Source organism: Oncorhynchus kisutch, unplaced genomic scaffold (assembly GCF_002021735.2).
Source record: "Oncorhynchus kisutch isolate 150728-3 unplaced genomic scaffold, Okis_V2 Okis04b-Okis11a_hom, whole genome shotgun sequence".
In the NCBI taxonomy this organism is placed as follows: domain Eukaryota; kingdom Metazoa; phylum Chordata; class Actinopteri; order Salmoniformes; family Salmonidae; genus Oncorhynchus; species Oncorhynchus kisutch.
Window position 1 is genome coordinate 7011828 of NW_022261981.1, and position 22446 is coordinate 7034273.

Here is a 22446-nt window from a genome sequence, read left to right on the forward strand (position 1 = left end):
CTATCTCTAACCTATCCAGCTCTGATAGTGCCATCTCTAACCTATCCAGCTCTGATAGTGCTATCTCTAACCTATCCAGCTCTGATAGTGCTATCTCTAACCTATCCAGCTCTGATAGTGCTATCTCTAACCTATCCAGCTCTGATAGTGCCATCTCTAACCTATCCAGCTCTGATAGTGCCATCTCTAACCTATCTAGCCCTGATAGTGCCATCTCTAACCTATCCAGCTCTGATAGTGCTATCTCTAACCTATCCAGCTCTGATAGTGCTATCTCTAACCTATCCAGCTCTGATAGATATAATACTGTATTGTAGTGTTGGAGGTGTTATCTGAGTATCTCTGATGATATAATACTGTATTGTAGTGTTGGAGGTGTTATCTCTAATGATATAATACTGTATTGTAGTGTTGGGGGTGTTACCTGAGTATCTCTGATGATATAATACTGTATTGTAGTGTTGGGGGTGTTACCTGAGACTAGTCCTGTATCTCTGATGATATAATACTGTATTGTAGTGTTGGAGGTGTTATCTCTGATGATATAATACTGTATTGTAGTGTTGGAGGTGTTACCTGAGACTAGTCCTGTATCTCAGATGATATAATACTGTATTGTAGTGTTGGAGGTGTTACCTGAGACTAGTCCTGTATCTCTGATGATATAATACTGTATTGTAGTGTTGGAGGTGTTATCTCTTTTGATATAATACTGTTTTGTAGTGTTGGAGGTGTTACCTGAGACTAGTCCTGTATCTCTGATGATATAATACTGTATTGTAGTGTTGGAGGTGTTACCTGAGACTAGTCCTGTATCTCTGATGATATAATACTGTATTGTAGTGTTGGAGGTGTTATCTCTTTTGATATAATACTGTTTTGTAGTGTTGGAGGTGTTACCTGAGACTAGTCCTGTATCTCTGATGATATAATACTGTATTGTAGTGTTGGAGGTGTTATCTCTTTTGATATAATACTGTTTTGTAGTGTTGGAGGTGTTACCTGAGACTAGTCCTGTATCTCTGATGATATAATACTGTATTGTAGTGTTGGAGGTGTTATCTCTGATGATATAATACTGTATTGTAGTGTTGGAGTTGTTACCTGAGAGTTGTCCTGTATCTCTGCATTAGTCAGTAGTCCAACTTACAGCAGAGCCCTTCTCACAGAGAGCTGCTGGCCCTGGTGTTGGCCCAGGGGTTGGCCCAGTTTTTGGCCCAGGGATTGGCCCAGGCCAGGAACAGTGACCGCAGCACCTGGACATACACTCTTTCACACAGTCACACACAGTCAACAACATTGTCATACAGTGAATCCACATATATCATCACAACACTAAAGACTTGGTTTAGTGTATACTGTGTAGGTAGTGTCCTGTCCCTGTCCTGAGCCACAGAGCCCAGAAGAATCCTCCTCAAAACAACAGGAATGATGTTAAAGACTATAGCTATAACAGAGACTTTCAGTTCAACCATGGCAGACTGACTAGACTAATGGTACATAATGAATGACGGACTGCCCAGTTCATCATCAGTTCATATTGGAGCAGCAGCTGTCTCACCTCATACTATATTGGAGCAGCATAATCTGTCTCACCTCATACTATATTGGAGCAGCAGAATCTGTCTCACCTCCTACTATATTGAAGCAGCAGCATCTCTCACCTCATACTGTATTGGAGCAGCAGCTGTCTCACCTCATACAATATTGGAGCAGCAGCATCTGTCTCACCTCCTACTATATTGGAGCAGCAGCAGCTGTCTCACCTCATACTATATTGGAGCAGCAGAATCTGTCTCACCTCCTACTATATTGGAGCAGCAGCATCTGTCTCACCTCCTACTATATTGGAGCAGCAGCAGCTGTCTCACCTCATACTATATTGGAGCAGCAGCAGCTGTCTCACCTCATACTATATTGGAGCAGCAGAATCTGTCTCACCTCCTACTATATTGGAGCAGCAGCAGCTGTCTCACCTCCTACTATATTGGAGCAGCAGCAGCTGTCTCACCTCCTACTATATTGGAGCAGCAGCATCTGTCTCACCTCCTACTATATTGGAGCAGCAGCATCTGTCTCACCTCCTACTATATTGGAGCAGCAGCAGCTGTCTCACCTCCTACTATATTGGAGCAGCAGCATCTGTCTCACCTCCTACTATATTGGAGCAGCAGCAGCTGTCTCACCTCCTACTATATTGGAGCAGCAGCATCTGTCTCACCTCCTACTATATTGGAGCAGCAGCAGCTGTCTCACATCCTACTATATTGGAGCAGCAGCAGCTGTCTCACCTCCTACTATATTGGAGCAGCAGCAGCTGTCTCACCTCCTACTATATTGGAGCAGCAGCAGCTGTCTCACCTCCTACTATATTGGAGCAGCTGAAGCTGTCTCACCTCCTACTATATTGGAGCAGCTGAAGCTGTCTCACCTCCTACTATATTGGAGCAGCAGCAGCTGTCTCACCTCCTACTATATTGGAGCAGCAGCAGCTGTCTCACCTCCTACTATATTGGAGCGGCAGCAGCTGTCTCACCTCCTACTATATTGGAGCAGCAGCAGCTGTCTCACCTCCTACTATATTGGAGCAGCTGAAGCTGTCTCACCTCCTACTATATTGGAGCAGCAGCAGCTGTCTCACCTCCTACTATAGTGGAGCAGCAGCAGCTGTCTCACCTCCTACTATATTGGAGCAGCAGCAGCTGTCTCACCTCCTACTATATTGGAGCAGCAGAAGCTGTCTCACCTCCTACTATATTGGAGCAGCAGCAGCTGTCTCACCTCCTACTATATTGGAGCGGCAGCAGCTGTCTCACCTCCTACTATAGTGGAGCAGCAGCAGCTGTCTCACCTCCTACTATATTGGAGCAGCAGCAGCTGTCTCACCTCCTACTATATTGGAGCAGCAGCAGCTGTCTCACCTCCTACTATAGTGGAGCAGCAGCAGCTGTCTCACCTCCTACTATAGTGGAGCAGCAGCAGCTGTCTCACCTCCTACTATAGTGGAGCAGCAGCAGCTGTCTCACCTCCTACTATATTGGAGCAGCAGCAGCTGTCTCACCTCCTACTATATTGGAGCAGCAGCAGCTGTCTCACCTCCTACTATATTGGAGCAGCAGCAGCTGTCTCACCTCCTACTATATTGGAGCGGCAGCAGCTGTCTCACCTCCTACTATATTGGAGCGGCAGCAGCTGTCTCACCTCCTACTATATTGGAGCAGCAGCAGCTGTCTCACCTCCTACTATATTGGAGCAGCAGCAGCTGTCTCACCTCCTACTATATTGGAGCAGCAGCAGCTGTCTCACCTCCTACTATATTGGAGCAGCAGCAGCTGTCTCACCTCCTACTATATTGGAGCGGCAGCAGCTGTCTCACCTCCTACTATATTGGAGCAGCAGCAGCTGTCTCACCTCCTACTATATTGGAGCAGCAGCAGCTGTCTCACCTCCTACTATATTGGAGCAGCAGCAGCTGTCTCACCTCCTACTATATTGGAGCAGCAGCAGCTGTCTCACCTCCTACTATATTGGAGCGGCAGCAGCTGTCTCACCTCCTACTATATTGGAGCGGCAGCAGCTGTCTCACCTCCTACTATAGTGGAGCAGCAGCAGCTGTCTCACCTCCTACTATATTGGAGCAGCAGCAGCTGTCTCACCTCCTACTATATTGGAGCAGCAGCAGCTGTCTCACCTCCTACTATATTGGAGCAGCAGCAGCTGTCTCACCTCCTACTATATTGGAGCAGCAGCAGCTGTCTCACCTCCTACTATATTGGAGCGGCAGCAGCTGTCTCACCTCCTACTATATTGGAGCAGCTGAAGCTGTCTCACCTCCTACTATATTGGAGCGGCAGCAGCTGTCTCACCTCCTACTATATTGGAGCAGCAGCAGCTGTCTCACCTCCTACTATATTGGAGCAGCTGAAGCTGTCTCACCTCCTACTATATTGGAGCAGCAGCAGCTGTCTCACCTCCTACTATATTGGAGCAGCAGCATCTGTCTCACCTCCTACTATATTGGAGCAGCTGAAGCTGTCTCACCTCCTACTATATTGGAGCAGCAGCAGCTGTCTCACCTCCTACTATATTGGAGCGGCAGCAGCTGTCTCACCTCCTACTATATTGGAGCAGCAGCAGCTGTCTCACCTCCTACTATATTGGAGCGGCAGCAGCTGTCTCACCTCCTACTATATTGGAGCAGCAGCAGCTGTCTCACCTCCTACTATAGTGGAGCAGCAGCAGCTGTCTCACCTCCTACTATAGTGGAGCAGCTGAAGCTGTCTCACCTCCTACTATATTGGAGCAGCAGCAGCTGTCTCACCTCCTACTATATTGGAGCAGCAGCAGCTGTCTCACCTCCTACTATATTGGAGCAGCAGCAGCTGTCTCACCTCCTACTATATTGGAGCAGCAGCAGCTGTCTCACCTCCTACTATATTGGAGCAGCAGCAGCTGTCTCACCTCCTACTATATTGGAGCGGCAGCAGCTGTCTCACCTCCTACTATATTGGAGCGGCAGCAGCTGTCTCACCTCCTACTATATTGGAGCAGCAGCAGCTGTCTCACCTCCTACTATATTGGAGCAGCAGCAGCTGTCTCACCTCCTACTATATTGGAGCAGCAGCAGCTGTCTCACCTCCTACTATATTGGAGCAGCAGCAGCTGTCTCACCTCCTACTATATTGGAGCGGCTGTATTTTGGTAATGCCAAACTGGGCCTGTTAGTTCTTCAACACCAGGTTATCCATGTTCCATCTGTTAGACCTGGTGGAAAGAAAACCCCTACATTACGAGAGAAAGAGATGGGGAAAAAAAGATGCAGACAGCTTTGGACATCTTTTTATAACCTCTAGCTATCTCCCCTTCCCTTCCCTGTTGACAGCCTGCACCAGCCCAGTGAGCACACTCTCCAGCCAGCACTCTGGGACAATCTCCAGCAGCTTCCAGCACGCCCTCTGACACAACATGTCTGAGCGCGTGCAGAGGGAGAAGCAAAGGGGCCAGCACCTCAATCACTAACCCTGCAGAAAGAGACAAACAATTAAGATAGCAGGTAGTCTAGAGTGTTAGACCAGTAACTGAAAGGTCACTTAAATCGAATTCCTCCTGTAGTAAGTCGCTCTGTATAAAGAGCATCAGATAAATTATGTACCTCTTCTGATGAATGGAAAAGTGTTGCAGTTGACAATCATCAATGCAAGACAAACACATTGTGTTGATTTCAGCCTCGGTTACCGCTGTTTCTGAACACAGGCTTCCGCCCAGTGCATGGACCACAGACGTCAGGGAGCAGTCTTTTCCCTCGGCTAACAACACAGTGAATTGACAGTGAGTGACACACGTAATAATAACATGCATGTCCGATGTAGACAGGTAATCGTTAAAACAGCGATAAATAGGCCCTTAATCGCAATATACTATGCCTGCATTTAACTTCTTGGTGACAGGGGGCAGTATTTTCACGTCCGGATGAAATTCATGCCCAAATTCAACTGCCTGCTACTCATCCCCAGAAGACATTAGTATTGGATAGAAAACACTCTGAAGTTTCTAAAACTGTTTGAATCATGCCTGTGAGTATAACATAACTTATTTAGCAGGCGAAACCCCGAGGACAAACCATTCAGATTTTTTTTTTTTTTGAGGCCACTCTCTTTTCAATGAGTTTTCATTGGGAATCCAGATTTCTAAGGGAACTTCTTGCAGTTCCTACCGCTTCCACTGGATGTCACCAGTCTTTAGAAATTGGTTGAGGTTATTCCTTTGTGTAATGAAGAAGAAGTCCTGTTCAAAACGAGGGTAATTTCAAGTGTACTGTTAGATAGAGGCGCGTGACCAGAAAGGTAGCGTCAGTTTGTTTTCTTCCTGTATTGAACACAGATCATCTTCATCTTCGTCTTCATTTTGATCGATTATTTACGTAAAAAAATACCTAAAGTTGTATTACAAAATTAGTTTGAAATGTTTTGGCAAAACTTTTGAGATATTTTGTTAGTCACGTTGCTCAATTGGAACCAGTGTTTTTCTGGATCAAATGCACCAACTAAATTGACATTTTGGATATATATTGACGGAACTAATCGAACAAAAGGACCATTTGAGATGTTTATGGGACATATTGGAGTGCCAACAGAAGAAGCTCATCAAAGGTAAGGCATGATTTATATTTTTATTTCTGTGTTTTGTGTCGCGCCTGCAGAGTTGAAATATGTTTTCTCTCTTAGTTGATGGAGGTGCTACCCTCAGATAATAGCATTGTTTGCTTTCGCCGAAAAGCCTTTTTGAAATCTGACATGTTGGCTGGATTCACAACAAGTGTAGCTTTAATATGCTATCTATCTTACATGTGTGATTTCATAAAGCTTTGATTTTTATAGTAATTTATTTGAATTTGGCGCTCTGCATTTTCACTGGCTTTTGGCCAGGTGGGATGCTAGCTTCCCACATTTCCCAGAAAGGTTAAAACCAAATCTCGAATTTGATGTACGGCACATGCAACGTCATATTGGGGCAGCAAAGCACCAGCTAATTAGGAGATGAAGGTCCTAAGTGACATCTGCATCGCTTATTAAAACAAGGGGTTGGCTGTTGATAGTTCCTGAACAGCACCCTCAATTTTGTATCAGTTTCCAATGACTTTCAAGGCCGGGACCTCAAACCCAACACTACACGTCCCTCCCAAAATTGTGGTAAAATAGAATAAACAAATTGGCCACACAACCAATAGGCACCATGTGGGTCTCCTTTCAGTGTGATAGACTTATTGTAGACAAATTGTATAACTCACATTTCCTGGTGCTCCTGTAATGTAATCATTTACTACAAGAGAGCAGTTAATTCTACCATTAACCAACATAGTACAGTTGTAGACATTTTCACCCAATTAGTTATTCCCGTTTCCTCTAACAAACGAGGGGGCTACCAGGGATCCTACTATAGGGAAAGGTAAACAGGGAAAAGGGATACCTAGTCAGTTGTACAACTGAACTGTATCCTCTGAATCAGAGAGGTGTGGGGGGCTGCCATAATCAACATCCACATATTCAGCAACAGGGGAAGAGTGGGTTAACTGCCTTGCTCAGGGGCAGAATGACAGATATTTACATTGTCAGCTCAGGGATTTGATCCAGAAACCTTTCAGTTACTGGCCCACTGCTCTAACCACTAGGCTACCTGCCACCCAGTGGGTCACTGTAATTGTTTGGTTAAGAATATGCAAGGTTCAGAGTAGCATTGTATATCACAAAATATGTTGCGGAGTTGTGGGATTCTTTGGGGGAGAATTGACCAATAACAATATTGGGGACAGTGAAATTAAGTTCACCCGCAAGGGTGACCCTTACCTACTCCCAATGGACCCAACCCACATTCCCTCCCTCATCTTGACCTTCAGTTGACCTAGGGGGGGAAACCAACTGTTCCAAACAACGCAATGGTGCAGATCCAGACAGAAAGGCCACACAGCCTAAGGGATGGGCCGGAGCTTGTCTGCAATGCGAGACGTGAATCCAGGTGTCCCTCTCAGCTACCTTTACCGCAGTTGATGTGGTCTCCAACGGGATCCTCCTGGATCTTCCTTCTGTAGACTTTTACCACCACAAACTCTCCAGGGTATAGACAATGCTCAAGTCCTCCTGATAGGTTGGGCATAGAAGCCTTCATCCCGTGGGAAGAGAGTCTTAAGAACATTGTTAACTTCTTGATGCACCCATCCCTTTAGCGGGATCATTTTCATCAACACCCGCTGAATTGCAGTGCGCCAAATTCAAATTAAATGACTAAAACTATTTAATTTTTATGAAATCACAAGTGCAATATAGCAAAACACAGGTTTTGCTTGTTGTTATTCCACCTGGCGTGTCAGATTTCAATACAGCTTTTCGGCGAAAGCATCACAAGCGTTTATGTAAGAACATCTCTCTCAGTAGACAAAATATTACAAACACTAGCAGTCAAGTAGATTGGTCATGAAAGTCAGAAAAGCAATAGATTAAATAGTTTACCTTTGATGATCTTCGGATGTTTGCACTCACGAGACTCCCAGTTACACAATAAATGTTCCTTTTGTTCCATAAAGAACATTTTTATATCCAAAATCCCACACAGTGACTGGTCTCTCTCCCCATGAGGTGCTGACAGGGCGACCCAGGCCCAGAAACTAGAATATGCATATAATTGCCAGATTAGTATAGAAACTCAAAAGTTTCCAAAACTGTCAAAATATTGTATGTGAGCATAACAGAATGGATATTGCAGGCAAAAACCTGAGGAAAATCAAACCAGGAAGTTTTTCCTGAAAGCTCTCTGTTCCATTGGATGCCTTGCCTCCATTTAAAGAGATATCAACCAGATTCCCTTTCCTATCGCTTCCTCAAGATGTCAACAGTCTTTAGACATAGTTTCAGGCTTTTATTTTGAAAAACGAGCGAGAAAGATAACATCGCGTCAGATGGTTGCATGAGCTTGGGCAGCAATTGTGTTTCCCTCTCCTACTGAAAAAGACAGTGCCGGTTGATATATTATCGATTATATATTTTAAAAACAACCTGAGGATTGATTATAAAAAACGTTTGAGATGTTTCTGTGGACATTACGGATACTATTTGGTATTTTCGTCTGCGTTGGCGTGACCGCTTGAGCCTGTGGATTTCTGAACATAACGCGCCAAACAAACAGAGGTATTTGGTATACAAAGATAATCTTTAAGGAGCAAAATGAACATTTATTGTGTAACTGGGAGTCTCGTGAGTGAAAACATCCGAAGATCATCAAAGGTAAGCGATTCATTTTATTGCTTTTCTGATGTTCATGACCAAGCTACTGTGATGCTAGGTGTTCATAATGTTTTGTCTAGTGATCGATAAACTTACTTACGCTTGGATTGCTTTCGCTGTAAAGCATATTTTCAAAATCGGACACGACAGGTGGATTAACAAAAGGCTAAGCTGTGTTTTGCTATATTGCACTTGTGATTTCATGAATATAAATATTTTTAGTAATATTATTTGAATGTGGCGTCTCTGCAATTCAGCGGTTGTTTATGACAACTATCCCGCTAACGGGATGGGTAGCATCAAGAAGTTAACTTAATCTAATTCAGCCTCAGGTGTCCATTCCACCACCTCAGACATTTCCATCTTTCTGCCATAAATACAATCCTGCATAGGCTGTAATGTCTCCATATAGTCTTTCAACCATGGGCAACAGTAACCAGCCACTTCCAACAGCGACATCATGTGCTGCTTAGTAACAGGTTTAGGCAGGGACTTTATCCCCTCAACCCTATCTTTAGAGAGGGCGTGACCCTCAGATGTAACCACGACATGGCACAGCAGGCTGCCATAAGATTATTGGTCATGAGGCAGACCAGAGTGCTGGAGGAATATCTTCTCTATTCGTTCCTGATAGACCTCAAAGCTCTCAATGGCCTTCATCATGGTGGAATGTATTTTCTGCCAGTCTGTTGTCTTTACATTATCAAACACAGCAGTGAGTTGGTCAGCATGGTTGGCTCTGGTTACTTCACTATTCCAACTTCTCTTACACTTGAACTTCAAACACTGATAGTTTTTCCTCGATTTAACAGGTAGGGGGGTATACAAGACAATGATTATTCACCTCTTCTTTAAACTTCACAGCATCTTTCGCAGGGTCAGTCATGTCCCTTTACAATGGTTTTCACCTCATCAGCATCCCGGAGTCGATCCACAGTCATGGCAGCTCCCCTCCCCTGACAGATTGGATATGATATCAGGGGGAAGAATTCTTGAGTGGAGACCGCTCATCTCCTTTGCGGCCTTTATCATCATCATCATCATCAGAGCTGAATTCTGGAGGGCTGTCAGCATTGTCCCTTTGTCTGAGGTCGTAGTCCATCTTTGGTTTTGGCCTTATCTTGGGTCTTTCATATTTTGGGGGTTTAATCCCTTCTACTTCGGCTCCCGCCCCCTACCCATAATAGGCTGCGGTGCGGGCAGGTTTCATGGTTATAGAACTATCCTGTACAGCGGTTCTCTGGTCTATCAGCCAGGGGGTTGGTTTTGGCCTAGCTGTTGGTCACCCCCACCAAGAGGTCCTCCCAGAGGAATCGGAGGGGGTGGTGATGGTGCTGTGGTCAAGATTGGATACAGTCGGTCAAACTTTTCTCTCAGCCTTCTCCTACTTCTCACATCTTCCTTTTGTTTGTATTCATCTTTCTCTTGCCTCTTTACCATCAGTCTTCTTGCATCTTTACCATCAGTCCTCTTGCTTTACCATCAGTCCTCTTGCATCTTTACCATCAGTCCTCTTGCCTCTTTACCATCAGTCCTCTTGCATCTTTACCATCAGTCCTCTTGCATCTTTACCATCAGTCCTCTTGCATCTTTACCATCAGTCCTCTTGCTTTACCATCAGTCCTCTTGCATCTTTACCATCAGTCCTCTTGCATCTTTACCATCAGTCCTCTTGCCTCTTTACCATCAGTCCTCTTGCCTCTTTACCATCAGTCCTCTTGCTTTACCATCAGTCCTCTTGCTTCTTTACCATCAGTCCTCTTGCATCTTTACCATCAGTCCTCTTGCATCTTTACCATCAGTCCTCTTGCATCTTTACCATCAGTCCTCTTGCTTTACCATCAGTCCTCTTGCATCTTTACCATCAGTCCTCTTGCATCTTTACCATCAGTCCTCTTGCATCTTTACCATCAGTCCTCTTGCTTTACCATCAGTCCTCTTGCATCTTTACCATCAGTCCTCTTGCTTCTTTACCATCAGTCCTCTTGCATCTTTACCATCAGTCCTCTTGCATCTTTACCATCAGTCCTCTTGCTTCTTTACCATCAGTCCTCTTGCATCTTTACCATCAGTCCTCTTGCTTTACCATCAGTCCTCTTGCATCTTTACCATCAGTCCTCTTGCTTTACCATCAGTCCTCTTGCATCTTACCATCAGTCCTCTTGCATCTTTACCATCAGTCCTCTTGCATCTTTACCATCAGTCCTCTTGCTTCTTTACCATCAGTCCTCTTGCATCTTTACCATCAGTCCTCTTGCATCTTTACCATCAGTCCTCTTGCCTCTTTACCATCAGTCCTCTTGCCTCTTTACCATCAGTCCTCTTGCTTTACCATCAGTCCTCTTGCTTCTTTACCATCAGTCCTCTTGCATCTTTACCATCAGTCCTCTTGCATCTTTACCATCAGTCCTCTTGCATCTTTACCATCAGTCCTCTTGCTGCTTTACCATCAGTCCTCTTGCTTTACCATCAGTCCTCTTGCATCTTTACCATCAGTCCTCTTGCATCTTTACCATCAGTCCTCTTGCTTCTTTACCATCAGTCCTCTTGCATCTTTACCATCAGTCCTCTTGCATCTTTACCATCAGTCCTCTTGCATCTTTACCATCAGTCCTCTTGCTTTACCATCAGTCCTCTTGCATCTTTACCATCAGTCCTCTTGCATCTTTACCATCAGTCCTCTTGATTCTTTACCATCAGTCCTCTTGCATCTTTACCATCAGTCCTCTTGCATCTTTACCATCAGTCCTCTTGCATCTTTACCATCAGTCCTCTTGCATCTTTACCATCAGTCCTCTTGCTTCTTTACCATCAGTCCTCTTGCATCTTTACCATCAGTCCTCTTGCATCTTTACCATCAGTCCTCTTGCTTTACCATCAGTCCTCTTGCTTTACCATCAGTCCTCTTGCATCTTTACCATCAGTCCTCTTGCATCTTTACCATCAGTCCTCTTGCTTTACCATCAGTCCTCTTGCATCTTTACCATCAGTCCTCTTGCTTCTTTACCATCAGTCCTCTTGCATCTTTACCATCAGTCCTCTTGCATCTTTACCATCAGTCCTCTTGCTTCTTTACCATCAGTCCTCTTGCATCTTTACCATCAGTCCTCTTGCTTTACCATCAGTCCTCTTGCATCTTTACCATCAGTCCTCTTGCTTTACCATCAGTCCTCTTGCATCTTTACCATCAGTCCTCTTGCATCTTTACCATCAGTCCTCTTGCATCTTTACCATCAGTCCTCTTGCATCTTTACCATCAGTCCTCTTGCCTCTTTACCATCAGTCCTCTTGCCTCTTTACCATCAGTCCTCTTGCTTTACCATCAGTCCTCTTGCTTCTTTACCATCAGTCCTCTTGCATCTTTACCATCAGTCCTCTTGCATCTTTACCATCAGTCCTCTTGCATCTTTACCATCAGTCCTCTTGCTGCTTTACCATCAGTCCTCTTGCTTTACCATCAGTCCTCTTGCATCTTTACCATCAGTCCTCTTGCATCTTTTACCATCAGTCCTCTTGCTTCTTTACCATCAGTCCTCTTGCATCTTTACCATCAGTCCTCTTGCATCTTTACCATCAGTCCTCTTGCATCTTTACCATCAGTCCTCTTGCTTTACCATCAGTCCTCTTGCATCTTTACCATCAGTCCTCTTGCATCTTTACCATCAGTCCTCTTGATTCTTTACCATCAGTCCTCTTGCATCTTTACCATCAGTCCTCTTGCATCTTTACCATCAGTCCTCTTGCATCTTTACCATCAGTCCTCTTGCATCTTTACCATCAGTCCTCTTGCTTCTTTACCATCAGTCCTCTTGCATCTTTACCATCAGTCCTCTTGCATCTTTACCATCAGTCCTCTTGCTTTACCATCAGTCCTCTTGCTTTACCATCAGTCCTCTTGCATCTTTACCATCAGTCCTCTTGCATCTTTACCATCAGTCCTCTTGCTTTACCATCAGTCCTCTTGCCTCTTTACCATCAGTCCTCTTGCCTCTTTACCATCAGTCCTCTTTGCTTTAACCATCAGTCCTCTTGCATCTTACCATCAGTCCTCTTGCATCTTTACCATCAGTCCTCTTGCATCTTTACCATCAGTCCTCTTGCCTCTTTACCATCAGTCCTCTTGCATCTTTACCATCAGGACACTCGGTGGAGATGGGGAGGGGGGATCCTCAAGGCCAAACAACAATACAGTCCAGCAAAGCAGAACTACAGTGGGGAGAACAAGTATTTGACACACTGCCGATTTTGCAGGTTTTCCTACTTACAAAGCATGTAAAGGTCTGTCATTTTTATCATAGGTACACTTCAACTGTGAGAGACGGAATCTAAAACAAAAATGCAGAAAATCACATTGTATGATTTTTAAGTAATTCATTTGCTGTATGTAATTCTAGTCATGTAGCAGGTAAAGTGAAAATAGTGCTTGGTATATCTTTGGCAGTGGTAGGTCACACAAGCAGTCTAATTGGCTGAATATAAAACAATGGACTCGAACTCGGGACTAACAACACACACACACACAGACACACACACACACACACACACACACACACACACACACACACACACACACACACACACACACACACACACACACACACACACACACAGACATACACACACCTACACACCTACACACCTACACACCTACACACACACACACACACAATAAGATGTACAGAATTACTTCCTTATCAATCCTACACGGTTGTTTACCAGGTAATTATTATTTTTAGCAGTTCAGAGAGACATATTTCCTCGAACACCTTGTTGGCTCTTTATCGTACCTCTCTTTTAATAACATCAGAGATCCCTGAGCAACATGCTTTAGGCTCTGCTCTGCGACAACCAGGTTGGAACAATAGCACCAACTCACAGCAGGTTGCCAGATTGGTCCAATAGCACCAACCAACAGCAGGGGTACTTGGCTGTTTGACCAGATGGATTTACTCTCTATGTCTTTTTAGAACAATCTCACCTGCTACAGAAAGGTCCCTGCTGGTTCACCTGTCAACAACCCCCCCCCCCACCTCCCCCCGCCACACACACACACACACACACACACACACACACACACACACACACACACACACACACACACACACACACACACACACACACACACACACACACGCAAACAAACACACACACACACACACAGAATCCATCTGGTCTAATGAGCCACTCCACAACAAGTCACCCCCCCCCCCCCCCCCACCTCCCACACCCCCCCACACACACACAGAAAATCCATCTGGTCTAAAGGGTCGCTCCACACGCAGCCCCCCCCCCTCCCACACACACCACGGTACCACATCCGCCACCACCACCAAGGTACCACCACCACCAAGGTACCACCACCACCAAGGTACCACCACCACACCCAAGGTACCACCACCACCACCACCAAGGTACCACCACCACCAACAAGGTACCACCACCACCACCAAGATACCACCACCACCAAGGTACCACCACCACCACCAAGGTACCACCACCAAATACCACCACCAAATACCACCACCAACAAGGTACCACCACCACCAAGGTACCACCACCACCACCAAGGTACCACCACCACCAAGGTACCACCACCACCACCAAGGTACCACCACCACCACCAAGGTACCACCACCACCACCAAGGTACCACCACCAAGGCACCACCACCACCAAGGCACCACCACCAAGGTACCACCACCACCACCAAGGTACCACCACCACCAAGGTACCACCACCACCACCAAGGCACCACCACCAACAAGGCACCACCACCACCACCACCAAGGTACCACCACCACCACCAAGGTACCACTACCACCACCATGGTACCACCACCACCACCACCACCAAGGCAACACCACCAACAAGGCACCACCACCAACAAGGCACCACCACCGAGGTACCACCACCACCACCAAGGTACCACCACCACCACCACCACCACCACCAAGGCACCACCACCAACAAGGCACCACCACCAAGGTACCACCACCACCAAGGTACCATCACCACCAAGGTATCACCCCCACCACTATCAGGTGCCACCACCACTATCAAGGTAGCACCGCCACCACCAAGGTACAACCACTATCAAGGTACCACCACCACCAAGGTACCACCACCACCAAAGTACCACCACTATCAAGGTGCCACAAACCACCACCACCAAGGTACCACCACCAACAAGGTACCACCACCACCACCAAGGTACCACCACCACCACCACCAAGATACCACCACCAAGGTACCACCACCACCAAGGCACCACCACCAACAACGCACCACCACCAACAAGGCACCACCACCAAGGTACCACCACCAAGGTACCACCACCACCAAGGTACCATCACCACCAAGGTACCACCACCACCACTATCAGGTGCCACAACCACTATCAAGTTACCACCACCACCAAGGTACCACCACCACAACCAAGGTACCACCACCACCAAGGTACCACCACCACCACCAAGGTACCACCACCAACACCACCAAGGTACCACCACCACCACCAAGGTACCACCACCACCACCACCACCACCACCAAGGCAGCAACACCACCAACAAGGCACCACCACCAACAAGGCACCGCCACCGAGGTACCACCACCAACAAGGCACCACCACCAAGGTACCACCACCACCAAAGTACCACCACTATCAAGGTGCCACCACCACCACCAAGGTACCACCACCAACAAGGTACCACCACCACCACCAAGGTACCACCACCTCCACCACCAAGATACCACCACCAAGGTACCACCACCACCAAGGCACCACCACCAACAACGCACCACCACCAACAAGGCACCACCACCAAGGTACCACCACCACCAAGGTACCATCACCACCAAGGTACCACCACCACCACTATCAGGTGCCACAACCACTATCAAGTTACCACCACCACCAAGGTACCACCACCACAACCAAGGTACCACCACCACCACCAAGGTACCACCACCACCACCAAGGTACCACCACCAACACCACCAAGGTACCACCACCACCACCAAGGTACCACCACCACCACCACCACCACCAAGGCAGCAACACCACCAACAAGGCACCACCACCAACAAGGCACCGCCACCGAGGTACCACCACCAACAAGGCACCGCCACCGAGGTACCACCACCAACAAGGCACCACCACCAAGGTACCACCACCACCAAGGTACCATCACCACCAAGGTATCACCACCACTATCAGGTGCCACCACCACTATCAAGGTAGCACTGCCACCACCAAGGTACAACCACTATCAAGGTACCACCACCACCACCAAGGTACCACCACCACCAAGGTACCACCACCACACCCAAGGTACCACCACCACCACCACCAAGGTACCACCACCACCAACAAGGTACCACCACCACCACCAAGATACCACCACCAAGGTACCACCCACCACCACCAAGGTACCACCACCAAATACCACCACCAAATACCACCACCAACAAGGTACCACCACCACCAAGGTACCACCACCACCACCAAGGTACCACCACCACCACCAAGGTACCACCACCAAGGCACCACCACCACCAAGGCACCACCACCAAGGTACCACCACCACCACCAAGGTACCACCACCACCAAGGTACCACCACCACCACCAAGGCACCACCACCAACAAGGCACCACCACCACCACCACCAAGGTACCACCACCACCACCAAGGTACCACCACCACCACCAAGGTACCACCACCACCAAGGTACCACTACCACCACCATGGTACCACCACCACCACCACCACCAAGGCAACACCACCAACAAGGCACCACCACCAACAAGGCACCACCACCGAGGTACCACCACCACCACCAAGGTACCACCACCACCACCACCACCACCACCACCACCACCAAGGCACCACCACCAACAAGGCACCACCACCAAGGTACCACCACCACCAAGGTACCATCACCACCAAGGTATCACCCCCACCACTATCAGGTGCCACCACCACTATCAAGGTAGCACCGCCACCACCAAGGTACAAACCACTATCAAGGTACCACCACCACCAAGGTACCACCACCACCAAAGTACCACCACTATCAAGGTGCCACCACCACCACCAAGGTACCACCACCACCACCAAGGTACCACCACCACCAAGGTACCACCACCACCACCAAGGCACCACCACCAACAAGGCACCACCACCACCACCACCAAGGTACCACCACCACCACCAAGGTACCACCACCACCACCAAGGTACCACCACCACCAAGGTACCACTACCACCACCATGGTACCACCACCACCACCACCACCAAGGCAACACCACCAACAAGGCACCACCACCGAGGTACCACCACCACCACCAAGGTACCACCACCACCACCACCACCACCACCACCACCAAGGCACCACCACCAACAAGGCACCACCACCAAGGTACCACCACCACCAAGGTACCATCACCACCAAGGTATCACCCCCACCACTATCAGGTGCCACCACCACTATCAAGGTAGCACCGCCACCACCAAGGTACAACCACTATCAAGGTACCACCACCACCAAGGTACCACCACCACCAAAGTACCACCACTATCAAGGTGCCACCACCACCACCAAGGTACCACCACCAACAAGGTACCACCACCACCACCAAGGTACCACCACCACCACCACCAAGATACCACCACCAAGGTACCACCACCACCAAGGCACCACCACCAACAACGCACCACCACCAACAAGGCACCACCACCAAGGTACCACCACCAAGGTACCACCACCACCAAGGTACCATCACCACCAAGGTACCACCACCACCACTATCAGGTGCCACAACCACTATCAAGTTACCACCACCACCAAGGTACCACCACCACAACCAAGGTACCACCACCACCAAGGTACCACCACCAACACCACCAAGGTACCACCACCAACACCACCAAGGTACCACCACCACCACCAAGGTACCACCACCACCACCACCACCAAGGCAGCAACACCACCAACAAGGCACCACCACCAACAAGGCACCGCCACTGAGGTACCACCACCAACAAGGCACCACCACCAAGGTACCACCACCACCAAAGTACCACCACTATCAAGGTGCCACCACCACCACCAAGGTACCACCACCAACAAGGTACCACCACCACCACCAAGGTACCACCACCACCACCACCAAGATACCACCACCAAGGTACCACCACCACCAAGGCACCACCACCAACAACGCACCACCACCAACAAGGTACCACCACCAAGGTACCACCACCAAGGTACCACCACCACCGAGGTACCATCACCACCAAGGTACCACCACCACCACTATCAGGTGCCACAACCACTATCAAGTTACCACCACCACCAAGGTACCACCACCACAACCAAGGTACCACCACCACCAAGGTACCACCACCACCACCAAGGTACCACCACCAACACCACCAAGGTACCACCACCACCAAGGTTCCACCACCACCACCACCACCACCACCAAGGCAGCAACACCACCAACAAGGCACCACCGCCAACAAGGCACCGCCACCGAGGTACCACCACCAACAAGGCACCACCACCAAGGTACCACCACCACCAAGGTACCATCACCACCAAGGTATCACCACCACTATCAGGTGCCACCACCACTATCAAGGTAGCACTGCCACCACCAAGGTACAACCACTATCAAGGTACCACCACCACCACCAAGGTACCACCACCACCAAAGTACCACCACCACTATCAAGGTGCCACCACCACCACCACCTAGGTACCACTACCAACAAGGTACCACCACCACCACCAAGATACCACCACCAAGGTACCACCACCACCAAGGCACCACCAACAACAACGCACCACCACCAACAAGGCACCACCACCAAGGTACCACCACCACCAAGGTACCATCACCACCAAGGTACCACCACCACCACTATCAGGTGCCACAACCACTATCAAGGTACCACCACCACCACCAAGGTACCACCACCACCACCAAGGTACCACCACCACCAAGGTACCACCACCACAACCAAGGTACCACCACTACCACCACCACCAAGGTACCACCACCAAGGTACCACCAACAACAAGGCACCACCACCAACAAGGCACCGCCACCAACAAGGCACAACCACCACCAAGGTACCACCAGCACCAAGGTACCACCACCACCACTATCAAGGTGCCACCACCACCACTATCAGGTGCCACCACCACTATCAAGGTACCACCACCAAGGTACCACCACCACCAAGGTACCACCACCACCAAGGTACCACCACCACCATGCCTATCCTGCTGCACTCCAGGACCAGGGCTGCCTATCCTGAGGCACTCCAGGACCAGGGCTGTCTATCTTGAGGCACTCCAGGACCAGGGCTGCCTATCCTGAGGCACTCCAGGACCAGGGCTGTCTATCCCGAGGCACTCCAGGACCGGGGCTGCCTATCCTGAGGCACTCCAGGACCAGGGCTGCCTATCTCTGGTGTAGGCTATATAGAAATGATGACACTCAAATAGAAAATCATTAAATAAAGTAATGAGGATTTCTGTCAGCCTAATCGAGGTGTACATTACATCTCACATTCCAGTGTTCAAACGTGTTAACAAGTTGTAAACAAGGCTGCTTTGGGATTTCTGTTAATGCGACTCTGTGCAGCCAATAGCATTGTCTGCTTTCGGAATGATGACAGGACATGGCATCGGGAATTCAGTGAGGCCTTTGGGAAGAAGGGCTTACATTTTGTGCACTTAAACGTCTGAAGCCTACTTCCGAATATTTATGAGATACGCCTGTTGGTTTGTAAATCAGAGGTGGGTGTCTTATGTTTTCCTGGTTCATCTGTTTGTGACTCAAAAATTGAGATAGTTTGTTGTCAGGAAGGATCGGAATGGTGGGCCGATATGTGCGTTTTGTAAGATCAGACATTCGCTTATAACGTCAGATCGGATTTAAGCTTTGACCTGGAGATTGTCTGGCTGGATATCTGCCCTCCCAAAACCAATCCGGGGTGTTGGGGGTTGAGGGTGTTGGGAGTGTGTTGTAGGCAAGCAGAATGCACTCTATGAAGGATTCTAAATTGTGTTGTCAAACTGTAATGATTCCTTGGTGAAGGAAATAACTGAATCATTTTGCAGAAGGAGGATTTTAAAAGATATATGTAAGTGTCACAAAACTGTTAGAATCAGAGGACAAAAGAATGATGTGTTGAAATGTTTAGGGAGGAAGTAGGTAAAATTGACTGGTCGCCTGTGCTGGATAGTGTAGGGCTAGACTGTGCCTGGGAACCCTTTACATGTAGATTCCTTGATGTGGTGAATGTGGTGGCTCCCATTAGACGGGTCAGGGTAAAGCAAAGATCTAGCCCTTGGTTTAATCATGACATTCTAGAATCTATCCAAGCAAGGAATAAGGCCTTTAAGAAATGTAAGAACTCACAAGAGCAGCCTGATTTTGTCCTTTATAAACATCACAGAAATGAAGCACAGAGCAGGATGGATGAAGCTAAAAAGCTTTGGAAATCATTTAAGGAACTAGGCTGTAGTAGTACCACCTAAAACAAACTAAACCTTACTGGACTGAATATCAGGAAGGAGGTGGTACATGAAAGAGCAGAGGTTGCCAATGAATTCAAGTCAATGTTTTACTTCTGTTGCCAGCAAGCTGTTTAGCAAGCTGACCACCAGTGCTGGTTTGTATGGAAACAACCAAGCAAAAAGTATTGTGCAGAGTTATGGGTTCAACCAAACACCTTTTTTCTTTTGCAAAGATAGGAACAGCCAAAAGAGTCAGTATGCTGGCAGATCTTAAGTGCTCCAAAGCCACAGGCCTGAATAATATTCCTGCAAGGTTTCTAATAGATTCTGCTGAGCAAATTGGCCACTTGTATTACGCATATCGTTCAGCTCTCTCTTGAACAAGGCATCTTTCCCAGGGACGTGAAACAAGACAAAGTTGTACCTCTGTATAAGAAGGGGATAAAGTCTGACCCTTGGAACTACAGGCCTGTATTTATCCTCTGTATAAGAAGGGGATAAAGTCTGACCCTGGGAATTATAGGCCTGTATCTAACCTCTGTGTAACATCAGAGATCCTGGAGAGAGTTGTACATGAGCAAATGTATGCATATGTCAGCAAACAAAGTCTAATGTATGATTTTCAGTTGGGTTTTTAGAAAAACATAGTCCACTGATTCATGTCTACTTTACTTGACTGACTTCATCAGGAAAGAGATTGATGAGGGAAATCTCTGTGGAATGGTACTGCTTGACCTATAGAAGGCCTTTGATACAGTTAACCACTGTCTCCTAATCTCCAAACTGGAGGTACTGGGGTTAAGCAGTATCCCTCTAGGCTGGGTAAAGTCCTATTTATCAGGAAGGGAGCAAGTAGTAGAGGTTAATGGGTCACTGTCTCTGGCAAAACCAATTAGTTGTGGCATTCCGCAGGGGAGCGTGCTTGGACCTCTGCCGTTTTTATTGTATATTAATGATATGAAAGATGCTTGTTCTTGCCGTCTTTTCCTTTATGCGGATGACTCTACGCTTCTCACAAAAGTAAAACTGTGTTGGAGAGAAATACTTAGCACAGAGCTTACTAACATTAGCCAATGGCTTGGAGATAATAAGCTCTCTCTGCACATACTGTAGGAAAAACTGAGGCAATTATGTTTGGATCCAGACCTAAATTGAGTAGGTCCTCTGAAATCAGAGTTGAGTTAGGGGGGGGTGAGGTGCTGACTACTAAAACCTCTGTTAGCTACCTGGGAGCACGGCCAATAAAGTGCTAAGGGAAGGTTAATGCCAGGACTACGTTTTTGGATAGAAAGTCCAAGCTGCTTGATAAGGACTCCATGAAAGTGCTACTGCCCTCATTCAAAGCCATTCTGATTACGCTAGTACTTCCTGGTTTGGGGGTCTTATCTAAACTTCTGAAGGGGAAACTCCAGATATCCCAGAATAAGCTGATCAGGGTAGTATTGAAGGTGAGACCACATATTCACATAGGCAGGAGCTGCTTTCGGGAACTAAACCGGCTGCCTGTTGAGGCTAGGGTGTCCCAGATTAGACTAGGTTTGGTTTACAGGAGTATTTATGGTCCTGCGCCCAGATATCTAACTGATTACTTTCCTCGTCTTAGGGATGCACACAATCACAGCCCCAGATCAGGTGTTGCTGATGTGTGCTTATACAGGTTCAGGAGTAATGCTGGGAAAGTCTTATATTCTGGAGCCTCAGAGTGGAATGAGTTGCCTCTGCACATGAAAACAACGTCCCCTCTCTTTAAAGAATAAAGTAAAAACATGTTTGACGTCTTCTGTGCCGATATGAAAAACCCCAACGACGTAACTGCAATGATGAGACAGATGTTTCTCTTCTTAGCTTTTATGTTTTATTATCTCAATGCCATACTGAGTTCCATCTTGTCTGGTCTCAACGGGACCACAATGGAAATAAGTCCCAGACTTTATTGTGTGTTATCCTCCATGATTTAACTCATATATATGAGAGAGAGAGAGAGAGAGAGAGAGAGAGAGAGAGAGAGAGAGAGAGAGAGAGAGAGAGAGAGAGAGAGAGAGAGAGAGAGAGAGAGAGAGAGAGAGAGAGAGAGAGAGAGAGAGAGAGAGAGAATCATAACGCACAATAAAGATTCATTTAAAGTTGGAAAGATGCAGTG